Genomic DNA, 15,349 nt, shown 5'->3' on the forward strand with positions numbered 1-15,349 from the left:
TGGCCTTGTGTAGTGACAAGGTGGCCGGGTTTGAGGTTGAATGAGGAGATTTGGGGGGAGCACCGTTCCTGGGAGTACTGCCATGCCAGGTCAATGCATAGAGTGGACGGAGCAAACTCCTTTTCCACCTCCCCACTCCAAAAATCCATTTAATATATTGTCTTCGGATCCAGGACATATCAGATATTAAACTGATCGGAACAGATACTACACTTGATCTTAGCCAAAAGACTGAGAAACAATTTTTTTTTAAAGTTCAGTTTTGATCAAGTGAGTTTGAGGGAAGATATTGAGTAGACAATTCCAAGTACTGGTTTGGAGCTCAGGGAAAGGATCTGAGCTCTGAGAGCAGTGTACAGAAGATAGTATAAACCATCGGCATACCATAGAGGAGGTTGCCTCGGGGGAGGGAGCGGAGAGAGAAGAGGATGCCTAATGTCGGAGCCTTGAGAAACGCCAGCATTTTGTGAACTTGCCCTGAGCTTTTCCACCCCTATGGCTTTACCCAAACTCTGGAATATCTTTCCCCACAGAAAATGCTTTAAGATGAAGGAGAATGCAACATACCCAAACTTCTGGGATACAGCTGAAGCAGTGCTTAGAAGGATTTTTAGCAGCAAATGCCTACATTAAAAAAGAAGAAAGATCTGAAATCTACAACCTCACCTTCCATCTTAAGACACTAGGAAAAGAAGATTAGACTAAACCTAGAGTGAGCAGAAGGAAGAAAATAGTTGAAATCAGAGTGGAAGGGGCACCTGGGTGGCTCAGTCAGTTAAGCGTCCGATTCTTGATTTCAGCTCAGGTCATGATCTCAGGGTAATGAGATCGAGCCCTGCATCTGCTCCCTGCTGAGCATGGAGCCTGCTTCAGATTTGCTCTCTCCCTCTGCCTCTGCCCAACCCCCACACCTCTAAAATAAATAAATAGATCTTTTTTTTTTTTTTTTTTTTTTTTAAGAAATCAGGGGCGCCTGGGTGACTCAGTGGTTAAGTGTCTGCTTTTGGCTCAGGTCATGGTCCCAGGGTCCTGGGCCCCGCATCAGGCTCCCTGCTCAGCGGGAAGCCTGCTTCTCCGTCTCCCACTCCCCCTGCTTGTGTTCCCTCTCTTGCTGTGTCTCTCTCTGTAAAATAAATAAATAAAATCTTTAAAATAAAATAAAACAAAGAAATCATAGTGGAAATCAATGAAATGGAGAAAAGAAAAACAATAGAGAAAATCATATGAAAAATATTTGATATAAGGAGTCATCAGAGAAGTGAAAGACAAAACCACAGTGAATCACCACTGCATACGTATTAGGATGGCTAGAATCAAAAAGTCAGTGGGAAAAAGTGTTGGTGAGAATGTGGAGAAATGAGAACCCTCGTACAATGATGGTGAAAATGTAAAATAGTACAGCCACTTTGGAGAGCAATCAGGCGGTCCTTCAAATGATTAAATACAGTTTCATATGACCCATCAATTCCGGGCAAGAGAAATGAAAACGGATGTCCACACAGAAACTTGTACGTGAATGTTTGTAACAGCATTCTTCATAATGGCCAAGAGATGGAAACAACCCAAATGTCCCTCAACGGATGAACTGACAAAGTGTGGCATATACATATGATGGGATTATTCAGCCAGGAAAATGTATGAAGTATGTATACGGGCTACAGCATGGGTGGACTTTGAAGACATTATGTTAAGTGAAAGAAGCCAGTCAGAATAGATCACATACCATACACACGGACATTCCTATGAAAGTCCAGAATAGGGAAATCTATAGAGACAGAAAATTGATTCACGGTTGCTTAGTGCTGGGGGACAGGGGGATGGGGACATAGAGGGTGATAGATAAAGGATATGGGATTTCTTCTTGAGGTGAGGAAAATGTTCTAAGATGGGCTGGATTATGGTTGATTGCATGTATCTTTGAATATACTAAACACTATTGAACGGCCCACCTTAAGTGGGTGAATCATATATCCCAAAAGTTGTTTTAAAAAAACACAAAATAGTCTTTCCACCAAGCTCTTGCTCCTTCCATCCATTTCAGGTACTTGTGCTGGAATAATTTTCCTAAATACCATTTTCATTATGCCGCTCTCTTGCCAGGTGAGCCTTTGCAGGGTCAATAAAGATGCAGCAGTTCAGCTAACACGTTCAGCGCCTACTGTCCTAGGCGCAGTGATGCATCCACCTGCTTCCAGCTCCAGATCTCAACTCTTCTTTCTGACCTTCAAGGCTCACCCTGCATGCCTCGCTCACCCATTTCCTTTCCCATTGACCTTCTCGGTGAGAGAGACTCTCCACTTTAAACAAGGGACCTGGACAGCATTTTGCTCCCCTCCAACTCCTTCTCTATATTGTTACTCAAGGTGGGCAATACCCTTTCATCCAAAATGACAGACCGGCCTAAAAGGCCAGTGCTCCCGGGAAAGAGAGCAATTGCTTAAATTCACTGTGTGATGTTGAAGCTTGGTGGGAGAAAACTTTCTCTGCCAGTGACAGTTCAGAGAGCTGGGCCTATGGAAAGAGGGGGGCCTGAAGCCCCAGGGAAGCTGGATTCGCATGCCATTTCAATAGGGCCAGCCCTGTGTCCATGTAGGATTGTTCCTGCTTTTTTTCACCTGGGTACGTACTAACCATCCTGTGTCTGTCGCCTTTTCTCCTCTCCTTGCGTCTAACCCAACTCAAAGCTCATCTCCTCCAGGGATCTCTCTTTGGTTTCTCTGGCCGCAGTCTCCTTACTTCCCCAGGATCAGTCTGTCTTGTATCTATGAATTCCCCTCCTCTGTCCTCCCCTACCTCTTTTTATTTTTTATTTATTTATTTTTATTTTTAAAATTCTTTATTTAAATTCAGTTTAGTTGACATATACTGTATCATTAGTTTCAGGAGTAGGACTTAGTGATTCATCAGTTGCATATAACACCCAGTGCTCATTACATCACGTGCCCTCCTTAATGTCCATCCCTCCATCCCCCCATCCCCGCACCCACTTGCCTTCCAGCAACCCTCAGTTTGTTTCCTAGAGTTCAGCATCTCTTATGCTTTGCCGTCCTCTCTGTTTTCTTATTTCATTTTTCCTTCCCTTTCCCTATGTTCATCTGTTCTGTTTCTTAAATTCCATATTTGAGTGAAATCATATGGTATTTGTCTTTCTCTGACTGACTTATTTTGCTTAGCACCATTTTTTTTTAAGATTTTATTTATTTATTTATTTATTTATTTGAGAGAGAGAGAGAGCACGAGCAGGGGGAGGGGCAGAGGGAGAAGCAGACCCCCCGCTGAGCAGGGAGCCAGACCAGACCCCAGACTCCAGGACTCGGCACCATGACTCGAGCCGAAGGCAGACGCCCAACCGACTGAGCCACCCAGGTGCCCCTTTGCTTAACATAATATGCTCTAGCTCTATCCACGTCATTGTAAATGGCAAGATTTCATTATTTTTGACAGCTGAGTAATATTCCTGTGTGTGTGTGTGTGTGTGTGTGTGTGTGTACACACATCTTTATCCATTCATCTGTCAATAGACATCTGGGCTCTTTCCATATTCTGGCTATTGTGGACATTGCTGCTATCAACATTAGGGTGCAAACAAAAGTAAAAATGAACTATTGGGACTTCATGGAGATAAAAAAAAAAAACCTTTTGCACAGCAAAGGAAACAGTCAACAAAACTAAAAGGCAACTTACCGAATGGGAGAAGATATTTGCAAATGACTTATCAGATAAAGGGCTAGTATCCTCCCCCACCTTTTTTAAAGCAAATAAGCCCATTTGACAAAAATCTGCTTGAGGCTCAAGGTTTAGCCTTCGAGGCTTTGTACCCAAACTCACAGGACTGTGTGAATATTCAAACAACCCTCCTCTGTCTTTTCTATATTTTGTTTTGAGGTGAGGAGCACTCCTTTCAGATTACCATTATAGAGAGATTTCTTGTCAGGAGGTCACAGGAACCCCAGTTCTGCCACGGATTTGATGCATGGCTTCCAGCAGAGTAGTCTCAGTCTGGCTGGAGTTCCTGGGCTGTGAAACCAAAGGGCTAGACCTCAGGGCCTCTACTAGTCTCCCAGTAGCAAAATTCTGTCCATCGAAAACACGCACTTCAGTAATTTGGCTGAGGCTGCCATCTGATGGCCCTTTTGAGAACTTCACCCGCTGATTGCGCACTAGAAGCTTTCCTACTGGAAAGCTGACTTCCCAGCATGGCCTGCAATGAGAAGGGCCTTCCCTCAGCCAGGTAATGGCTTTACGGTCTGACTCCTCCCATGTCCATGGGCTTCATGCTTCCCCTTGGGCGGAAAGACCCTCCTTCTCCACTCAGATTCCCACCCAGGCTAGGTCAACCCAGCCACGGGGATTCTTACATCATTAAAGCCACCCTAAGAGAAACCAGGATGCCAAGAAAGCTATGATTTCACGTTCTCGTGCCCCCACACCCAACACACTTCACATTAGGAACGAATTGGTTCTAAGGTAATTCGTTCAAAGCGGGAGTGACTTCTTAAAACTTTCATGAGGAAATATGTGCATTTTTAATACAATGAGCCCTGAAGTAGGGCAATTCTTTTTTTTTTTTTTTTTAAGATTTTGTTTATTTATTTGAGACAGAGAGAGCACGAGCAGGGGGAGCGGCAGGCAGAGGGAGAGGGAGAAGCAGGCTCCCCGCCGAGAAGGGAGCCCGATGCAGGACTTGATCCCAGGGCCCTGGGATCATGACCTGGGCCGAAGGCAGATGCTTAGCTGACTGAGCCACCCAGGTACCCAATTCAGTACCTTTTAGATATTCAAGAAAGGGTTTTGTGTCCAGATGGAATTTCCTTCAAGAATAGAGGCTATAGTGGGGCGCCTGGGTGGCTCAGGTGTTGAGCATCCGACTCGATTTCAGCTCAGGCCATGATCTCAGGGTTGTCAGATGGAGCCCCTTGTCTGGCTCCCCGCTCAGCAGGGAGTCCGCTTCTCCCTCTGTCCCTCCCCCTGCTCGCGGCCTCTCCCTCTTTCAAATAAATAAATAAATCTTTAAAAAACAATAAAGGCTATACACAAATAATTGTGAATAAGCAAGAATCCAAGGAATATCATTCCTTCTTAAGAGCCCGTTTTAAAATAACTATTAGAGGAGCACCTGGCTGGCTCGGTGGAGTTTGCAACTCTTGATCTCAGATTTGTAAGTTCGAGCCCCACACTGGGTGTAGAGATTACTTAAAAATAAAATCTTTAAAAACATAACTATTAGAGGATGGATTTCAGGTAATCAAGAGATAACTAAGGAACCCACAGCCAAAAAATCGTGGATGATCACTGAATATATGCAGTCTACGGAACTACAACGAAACAAATGGGGGGATGTGGTGTGGTTATCTGCACTCACATTATAGAACTGAGGCAACTGAGAAAAAAAAAGAAAAAGGAAAGAGATCAGAACTAGAGCAAATTTGCTAGTGCTGGAACGCAAATAATATTACTTAAAACTAATAAATAAAAGAAGTATATGTATATTTAATACAAAGCTAAATACAAAAAAGGTAACTTTATTGACTAACATTGGGTGATAGGGCAAAAGGAAGGAGGGAGAAGAAACAGTAGGATCATCATTTGGAGTAGGGAATGAATAGATACTGCCTATAAAAACAGATATCTGAAGATATGATATAGAAGAATAATTTTTTTTAAAGATTTTATTTATTTATTGGAGAGAGAGAATGAGAGAGAGAGCACACGAGAGGGGGGAGGGTCAGAGGGAGAAGCAGACTCCCTGCCGAGCAGGGAGCCCGATGCGGGACTCGATCCCGGGACTCCAGGATCATGACGTGAGTCAAAGGCAGTCGCTTAACCAACTGAGCCACCCAGGCCCTAGAAGAATAATTTTTAAAGGTAGCCCCCCCCAAACAAAGGTACAAACCTTCCTCAGTATCTGAAAATTATATACACACGCAAGGAAGCAACGAAGAAAAGAGATCAGGCAGTGAGAGGCTTTCAGAAGCAAAACTATAAAAACAAAAAGGGGATTTATACTGCTAAAGAGACAAATTCACCCCAAAGAGATAAAAGCTATGAATAGCAACGGACTATGTAACCTAGCAGTAACAGTCATACAGCAGGGATTACAGGAGGTTGAGGAGAAAGAGGAACAGTAGGAAGAACATTACAATAAACTCCCGGGCAGTCAGCACGACCCGCGGCGATCTCCATCCCAGTGCTGGTTACACAGGCATGTGTAGCAGTGAGCATTCACTATGCCTGAGATTCGGGCACTTTATTGTGTGTATATTATCAATCAATCACATTTTTTTAAATAAAAAAAAGAGTTTGCCTCGTTCAAAACTCAAAAGAACACCACTTCGGAAGTCATTCAATCTTGATACCCCGACACCATTACCCATAACGGAAGTGCTTTCAGATGGTATTGAATTATTTGTTATTTACATAGGGGGGTCAAAGTTACAAATTTTAAGGGCCCCTGGGTAGTTCAGTCTGTTAAGCGACAGACTCTTGATTTGGGCTCAGGTCATGATCTCAAGCGTCGTGAGATCAATTCCCGGTGTCCGGCTCCCCACGCAGGGCAGTCCGCTTGAGATTCTCTCTCTCCCTCTCCCTCTGCCCCTCTCCCTGATCTTGCTCTCTCTCTCTCTTCCTCAAATAAATAAATAAATAAAATCTTTTTTAAAAATTACAGATTTTAAATACTGATGTGCAAAAAGATTTTTTAAAGCACAATTCTTGATTTTATGAAATGAAACTAGCTATCTTCATGAGCAAAAGGCAGATTTGCCAGGGACTTTTCACTTGTTCAACCCTCCCCTGGGCCCCGAGAGAGGACCTGAATCAGTTTGCTAGGGCTGCTAGCACCACAAACCGGGTGGCTTAAACAACAGAAATTTATTCTCTCACATTTCTGGAGCTGGAAGTCTGAAATAAGATGCTCTCTGAAGGCTCTAGGGAAGGGTCCCTGCCAGGCCTCTTTTCTAGCTGCTGGTAAACTCCTTGGCTTGTGAGAACGTAACCCCAATCTTCAGATGGCATTCTCCGTGTGTGTGTGTGTGTGTGTGTGTGTGTGTCTTTGTGTGCCTGTAACCACATTTCCCCTTTTTATAAGGACACAGTCATATTGGATTAGTGACCAACCCTACTCTGGTAAGATTTCATCTTGAGTTTACTCATTAATAATTAACATTATTTCCAAACAAGGTCATATTCTGAGGCACTGGGCGGGGTGGGGGGGCGGTCAAGACTTCAATATATGAAAGGTATAGAGATAATAGCATTGGGGACTTGCTATAGTTTTCTCTATTTATACATCTGTGAGTATGGAGCAGTATGGAGACATGAGGCTGGGTAGTATCTAATAACCACCCCAAGATGATTTGACCCTGAATGGGATCCAATGGCACAAAAATCTGGGTTGTACTTGAGGAATGGGATATGGTACTGAGGGCTGCCATGTGAGTTGAGAGGCTCTAATTTGAAACTTAACATTCACACAAAAACCTGCACAAGAATGTACGTAGCAGCTCAAACCTGGAGTCTGCCCAGATATCCTCCCACAGGTGAGAGGCTAAACAGGACTGTGGCCCACAAGCCACAGAATACTATTTAGCAATAGGAAGAGTGGACTCTTGAGAGATGCAGCATGAATGCATTTCCAGGGAATCATGCTGCGGAAGGAAGCTAATTCCAAAAGAGGTGTGTTCTCTATGGTTCCATTTATTTACTTTTGAAATGACAAATTTGAGACATAGAGGACAGATTAGTGCTTGCCAGGTGGAGGGGTGATGGCAGGGCAGAGAGTGAGTTATAGAAAGGTAACAAGAGGGACCATGCAGGGGAGCCTGGGTGGTTCAGTTGGTTAAGCGACTGCCTTTGGCTCAGGTCATGATCCTGGAGTCCCGGGTTCGAGTCCCTCATCGGGCTCCCTGCTCAGCGGGGAGTCTGCTTCTCCCTCTGACCCTCACCCTCTCATCTCTCTCTCTCTCATTCTCTCTCTCTCTCTCTCTCAAATAAATGAATAAATAATCTTAAAAAAACAAAAAGAGGGACCATGCAATGTTGAAACTGCTCGGTATCTCCACTGTGGTGGTGGATATGCAAACCTACACGGGTGATAAAAGTGTATGAACCCAAAATACACACGCACAAATGGGTACAAGTGTAACTGGGAAATCTGAATAAAATCAGAGAATTATTTCAATGCCAACATCCTGGTTGTAACATTACACTACAGTTTTGCAATATGTTACCATTAAGAGAAACTGGGCAAAGTGTACAAAGTATCTCTCTGTATTATTTCTTTTTTTTTTAAGATTGTATTTATTTTTTTAAAGATATGTATTATTTGAGAGAGAGAAAGAGAAGGAGTGGTGGGGAGGCGCAGAGAGGGAGAGAGAGAGAGAGAGAGAGAGAGAAGCAGACTCCCTACTGAGCAGGAAGCCCAACATGGGGCTCGATCCCAGGACCCAGAGATCATGACCTGAGCTGAAGGCAGACGCCCACCTGACTGAGCCACCCAGGGCGCCCCTCTCTGTATTATTTCTTACAACTACAATGTGAATCTCTAATTATCTCAAGTTTTTCAGTTAAAAAAGGAAGAGTTTAACCTATTTGGGAGGGGTGGTGATGAAAGGGATGAGTTCTCTGAGGAAATGACATTTAAGCCAAGACATGAAGGTACAAAGGGGGCAGCAGAATGTGCAAAGGCCCTGAAGCAGCAAAGAGCTTGGTGAGTCCATGGAACTAAAAGAAGTCCAGTGAGACCCAAGTGGGGAGAGGTGAGGTCGGAGGCAGTAGCCAGACCAGGCAGGGCAACAGACTATTCTAGAGATTTGACCTTCTGCCTGAGGATAGAGACCATGTTTTAGGAAGCAGGGTTCCGTGATTTCTTATGAACTTGGAAAAGCCCACTCAGGGTATTGGAAGACCGCAAGGATACACGCAGAGAGACCATTCAGGTCATGTGACAATAGGAAAACTATTTCAACATCCATCGAGAAGGAGATTCAGGATGATGAGGTTCATTTTAGACCCACTGAGAGGGCACGACCAGAGGAATACTACGCATCACACTTGGACTTCTTAATAAACAAAGGGTTTGTTTTGAGTGTCAACCTTCTGGGTTCAGCAGGAAATATAAAACCAACTGAGGGATCCCAGTTGAGGTCTACTAGAAACTAAATCCATCAGTCACCTCAGCAACCACGTAATGCCATAGATTTCCTTCCCTTGATTACTCTCTGGAAACCACATGCTTACCCAGCAGTGCCAGACCCCAGGCAGGCTCAGGGTCACGCCAGTGATACCCCAGGGCCACCACTGGCATCTTACTGTCCCCTGAACAGGCTCGCATGCCTATAACACATGTCCTTTAACTTTAAACTAATAAATGGCTTCTTTTTTTTTTTTAAGATTTTATTTATCTATTTATTTGAGAGAGAGAGAGAAAGCAAGAGACAGAGCACAAGCAGAGGGCGAGGGGCAGAGGGAGAAGCAGACTCCCCGTGGAGCGGAGCCCCGATGCAGGACTCTATCCCAGGACCGGAGACCCCGCTGCCCCACCAGGGTCGAGATTGGACATAGACATTCACTGACATCTTCAAAATAAGACAGAGAGTTTCTTGCTTCACACGCCTCTCTCCCTCTTTTAACATTTCACCTGTCGCAGTCATCGGGAATCTCTGGAAGTCTTGGTGTGAGTTCAATCTCTCTCTCAATCTCATCATCCAGAGAACAGTAGAATGTTCTATGGGTGGCATCAAAATCTCTGTGTAATGATTGGTTGGTTCTAGGAGAGCCGTGTCCTCGCTCTCACAAATGCACGCAGGGCCACAAGATTTGGTGGAGCGGGGAGAGGTCAGGAGGGGTGTGTGCCGCACAGCCCACAGTTATTCCTCAAGATTCCATGGAGGGCCTGCTCTTTGGTTTGTTTCCGGACACAGCGAGGGCCTCAGCAAAAGAATCTCTGGAAAGAAATGGTCTGGTGCTGGGTTCTCACGAGATTCGATTCCAGCTCCATTTCTTTATCAAGGATGTCTGAGCAGTAGCCTTTCAGAGTGCACGGCCTTGCCTCGCGATCAGGCGTCCTAACTTGTTCCCGCCACCAGCTGGGAAGGGAGTGAATCTTCAGAATCAGTCGGGAGAGCAAATATTATTCGGTAAACACCCTTCCAAAACGTTGCCCGCTCAACTAGGAAATCAGAAGCACGGGCAGGAATTTAAACAATATTGTTGAACAAGCACGGAGTAGTCCCCTTACCCCCGACATACCTAACAGTTAAACCAGGAGCATAAACTTCATGCCTCGAGTGTGCAGGCAGGTAATGTAAACAAATAAGCAGGAATGGGCGGGCACCAGGGTGTGATGGGGACTGTGGCAAAGTGGACAAGGTGCACTGACTGTCTTCAGAGAGAGCAGCATTTTGCAAGAGCTCATAACCTGGATTGATATGTGAAATCCCTTGATTTTTTTTTTTTTTAATTTATTTGACAGAGAGAGAGACAGCGAGAGAGGGAACACAAGCAGGGGGAGTGGGAGAGGGAGAAGCAGGCCTCCCACCGAGCAGGGAGCCCGATGCGGGGCTCGATCCCAGGACCCTGGGATCATGACCTGAGCCAAAGGCAGACGCTTAAAGACTGAGCCACCCAGGCGCCCCAAAATCCCTTGATTTTTAAGCATGTGTGACACATTCTAATTTTTAAGACACTGTCCAGGCAAACAGCATGTCTATTGTAGCCTCCGACCAGCAGGCTGCCTGTTCCTGACTACTACTGAGATAAATTGTTTTTTACATCATTCATTTTCCTTTTCTCCATCCAACCCCAGGAGTTAAGTGGGAAGAAAGGGGCCCTCTCTACAATCTGGTCTGGGTATTTTTTTTTTTTTTTTAATTCAAGATCAACCCCCAGCCTGCGCATTCAGTCTGCTGCTAGCTGAGGCATCACGGGAAATTGCCCAGCGGAGGGACCACAATTTGAAGCTCCCGATTTCCTTTTTCATTTCTGTTTATTTCAGTGGTGGAGTCAAAGGAGCAATTATGTTGTTACAGTGATGGCCATTTGTCCTGCCAGGCAAAGTAAGCAGTTAAGGCGGAGGGAGGCCCAGACAAAAGCCAGGAGCAGCCTGTCAACTACGATCACAACATCCGAGCTCTGAGCAAGAGAGACGGACTATTGCTAGCTCTTCAGGACTCATGGTCTTAAAACTACTGGAAGGACTTTACATGAGTATCTGAGAAAGGACTAAAACCCAGCAAGTTTGTACTTACTGGCTGTGGCTAAGTTTTGAAATTGGTATACTGATCAAACCAGGGTTGGGTGAGGTCACGAGAAATGAAGCTCATGCTTGTTGCAGACGCTGTTGGAAGTCCATCCCAAATCACTTCCATCCTCCTTCCTCACTGAGAGAGTCTTGATTTTGTTTAGGTTCCTGCCACTCCCACCACATGACTCATGGGTAATTCCTACTCAGTGGTCAGATCCCCTTCACTAGCGGCAGAGTTAGGGCAAGCATGTGACCCAGCTGGTCACTGAGGTGAGGGATTAGAGACCTCTGGGGAAGGATTTATCTCTATTCATAAGGTGAAGCCTAAAAAGAGATGACCTCGCTTCTTCCCTTGAATGTCGTCATGTCTGGATATGACACCCGGAACACCAGCAACCATCCTGTGACCATGAGGGAAGGCATCTGAAGGACAAATCTGAACTGCTAGTGGCAGAAAGGCAAGATGGAAAAACCCACGTTCTTGGAATATATTTGAGTCACTAGATTAAACTGTACTAAACAACCTTGAATCCCACTTTCCTATGAGAAAATAAATTTTTTTATCTTTTATGCAAATTTGAATTAAGGGTTTTCTGTTACTAACAGCCAAGATATCGTAACCGGTACAATGTTCATTCCTGAAGATCTACAGTAAATTTCTTTTCCATCTAGAGTCAGATGGAATCCTTCACTCATCATCCATTAATGAGCTTAATGAGTCGGCTCACAGGGCAAAGGAAAGCAGGTCCACAGGTAGAACTCCTGAGTGTCCCAGCAATCCCACTTCTGGCTACCCAAACAAAACGGAATCCGTATCTTGACGAGATTATCTGCATTTCCATGTTGGTAGCGGCATTACTCACGATAGCCAAGTTATGCAAACAACTTAAATGTCCGTCAGTGGATAAATGGAGAAAGAAAACGCAGTGGGCAGAGGAAATGGAATATTACTCAGCCTTTTTTTTTAAGATTTTATTTATTTATTTGAGAGGGTGAGAGAGAGATCGCTCATGAGAGGGAGAAGCAGAATCCCCACTGAGCAGGGAGCCTGTCAAGGGGCTCAATCCCAGGACCCGGGGATCATGACCTGAGCCGAAGGCAGACGCTTAACTGACTGAGCCACCCAGGTGCCCCAATATGACTCAGACTTAGAAAGAAGGAAACCCTGTCCTTGGTGATGACATGGATGAAACTGGAGGTCTGTGTGCTAAGTGAAATAAGCCAGACACAGAAAGACAAAAACTGCATGGTGTCATTTATGAGTAGAATCTAAAAAAGTTGAACTCTAGGGGCGCCTGGGAGGCTCAGTCAGTTAAGCATCTGCCCTCTGCTCAGGTCATGATCCCAGGGCCCTGGGATCAAGCCCCACATCAGGCTCCCTGCTCAGCGGGGAGCCTGCTTCTCCCTCTCTCTCTGCTGCTCACCCTGCTTGTGTTCTCTCTCTCTCTCTATCAAATAAATAAAGTCTTTAAGAAAAAAGAAGAAGAAAAAGTTGAACTCTAAAGAAGCAGAGTAGAATGGTGGTTGTCGGGGTGGGGGAGGGACGGGGAAATATTGGTCCAAGTTTCAGTTATGCAGGATGAACAAATTCTGGGGATCTAAGCATGGTGACTATAGTTAACAATACTGGATTGTATACTTGAAATTTGCTAAGAGGAGATCTTAACTCTTTGCATGAAAAAAAGAAAAGAAAAAAAGAAAAGGTAACATGCAAAGTGATGGATTTATTAACTAGCTTGATTGTGGTAAGCATTTCACAAGGCATGTGTATATCAAAACATCATGGTGTACACCTTAAATATACACAATTTTTATTTGTCAATTATACCTTTGTAAAGCTGAAAAAAAAACAAAAAACAAAAAACCGAACAGACAAAAGCAAGGCTGTAGGTTCCTTTCTTCCAGTTGGTTTACCAAGTCCCTCTGTTCCTGAAGGAATGTGGGCGGAAGAGAGCAAATATACCTCCCACACGTCCACATAAACACACGCATCCATACATAAAGACAGGTGTGACAACGGCACAAGGGGGCCCTCCTATGCCAATGGGTATTTGGAAAGTATCACATCTTGTGTTTACTTTTAGCAATAAAGATGACATCCAATCAACAAAACATGGTGTTTATTGCAGTCCCTTGTTTTCAGAGATGAAGGATGGGTGGGGCCACAGAGAAAGCATACGTACGGTCTGGAAACAATGGTTTTCTGGCACTTAATGTTCAGGAGAGTCACAGGGCAGGGCACCTTCATATTAAACCCGGTGACCTGCTGTCTAGGAGTCTTCCAGTCGTGTCAGTGTCAAGACCCACTATTTCCAGTGTGGTCCCTTCCCGGGATTCAATCTTGTAATAGCCGACATGGCTACCCAACATCCATCCTCTTCTTTTCCTTATTAATAGTAAAAGAAATGTGGCTATTGGGGGTGGGGGAAGGGCAGGTGGCAGCCCGTTCCGACCAAAAGACAAAGGCGGAAGATTTCAAAGAGCAGGGAGTCTGTGTTTTGTGCGCTCACATCACGGCCTCGGCAAAAGTGTGGAAGAGTGGCATCTGTTCCTCCAAGGGAGGAGAGCCCAGCCTTCTCCAGAGAGGAGAGGCCACCCCCAGGGGGGCTCTCTGGAGACAGAGCTGGGGGAGAGCCACCAGAATCTTCTCTGGTGAAGAAGTGGGGCACGAGCAGGGCATGATTACAGCAGCCAAGTGGAAGGACCAAGAACATTCTCATTCTCTCCTTGGAGACTCTCAATCCCGCCGTGGTTAAAGCCGCCTCTGTGGTCAGTCAGGTGATATGTTCTATAACTTCTGTGGGCCGGGGAGAATGGAAGGAAAACCGGAGGGGAAACAGAGAGATGTTTCTGTGTTTTATCTGGGTCTAATTAAGGAAGTGATTAATCGGAAAACACAGAGCCCCAAGAGGTGAAGCAAGGAGGCCTTTCAGTGCACGTGATGACTACCGTCTTGCTGCTTTGGAAATGGTAATAGTTCATCATTGAGGGTTTCCCTGGAAGAGCTATTTCACAGCGTCTGATTGAAGCAGCCTGTGGCTGAGGAAATGAATAATGTAAATCCCACAATTTACTTGGATTACTCCCTTCGCATCTGAGCTGGGTTAAAATGCTTTGTGATGATCAAATGTCCCCAGTAGGAACCGAAAGGTGGGCATTGTGGGGCTAGAGAAATTGTACTGCTCTGCTTGAAATGCCTGCTTCGTGTGTTACTGAACCTCTGATCATAAGCACAGATTGCCAAATTACCCTGAGCAATTCACCCTGTAGCACTTAAAAAAAAAAAAAGACTTTTTAAAAGAACAAATTTGAAGATTATTGCTTTCTTCCCTTCTGGATTCTTCCTACTGGTTATCCTGCTTTGCTGCAAGGACTTCTGAATACTGTCACCTCTTAAAAGCGATCTCTCTTCTTGCTCTTTGCACACATGTCTGGCCTGCGCGCTGTGGAAAACAGCCACCAGGCTCCTGCTTTCCCAGAATCCCAGACTGGATGTTAAGTATCCTCTAGAAGAGGAATGGGTAGAGATCAAAGAGGAAATTCTTTTTTTTTTTTTTTTTTTTGAAAAAAAGAGAAGGGGACATGTTATCTGTCTCTGACCATATTATTTGAACACCAGCTCCTTTTTTTTTTTTTTTAATAAGGTCCCACAGTTTAAGTCCCATAGGCCCAAAAATAGAATCCTTAAAACTACGTTTCCCAGTTTCCCTTGAGGCTAGATCCAGACATGTGATCTAGGTTCCACCAATCAGACACAGACGTTCAAAACTCTGATTTGGAAGTAAGCCAAGGCTGAAGAAGTTTGGGGGAGGAGGGACATACCACTTCAAGCACACGTGTTGGCAGAGGCAGGAGAAGAGAGTGCCAAGTTCCTTCTGGCAGTTCTTCGGAATGCTTTAGGGCTAGCAGGGCGGGCGCTAACCACCTCATCACCCCGATCAGGGGCGTGGCTTTGATCACTGAACTTGCTAGTGTGTCTCGAGCCCATTTCTCTGGTCTTCCCTGCCTACCATCTCCTCATAAAATTTCCTTTCCTACTAAAACCAGCCAAGGAGGATGCTGTTCTTTGCAGCTAAAAATTGCCCTACCCAAGCGGCACACACTTTG

General features: G+C 44.9%; 1 non-coding gene across 1 annotated transcript; it reads right to left on the reverse strand.

The window, feature by feature from the left end:
• Positions 1-52: 52 nt before the first annotated feature.
• On the reverse strand, positions 53-243 carry LOC116643859. Its single transcript, XR_004301643.1, has one exon. It is a non-coding gene; the product is annotated as a U2 spliceosomal RNA (small nuclear RNA).
• Between the last annotated feature and the right edge of the window lie 15,106 nt (positions 244-15,349).

This window comes from Phoca vitulina, unplaced genomic scaffold (assembly GCF_004348235.1).
Source record: "Phoca vitulina isolate PV1807 unplaced genomic scaffold, GSC_HSeal_1.0 scaffold27, whole genome shotgun sequence".
NCBI classification, from domain to species: domain Eukaryota; kingdom Metazoa; phylum Chordata; class Mammalia; order Carnivora; family Phocidae; genus Phoca; species Phoca vitulina.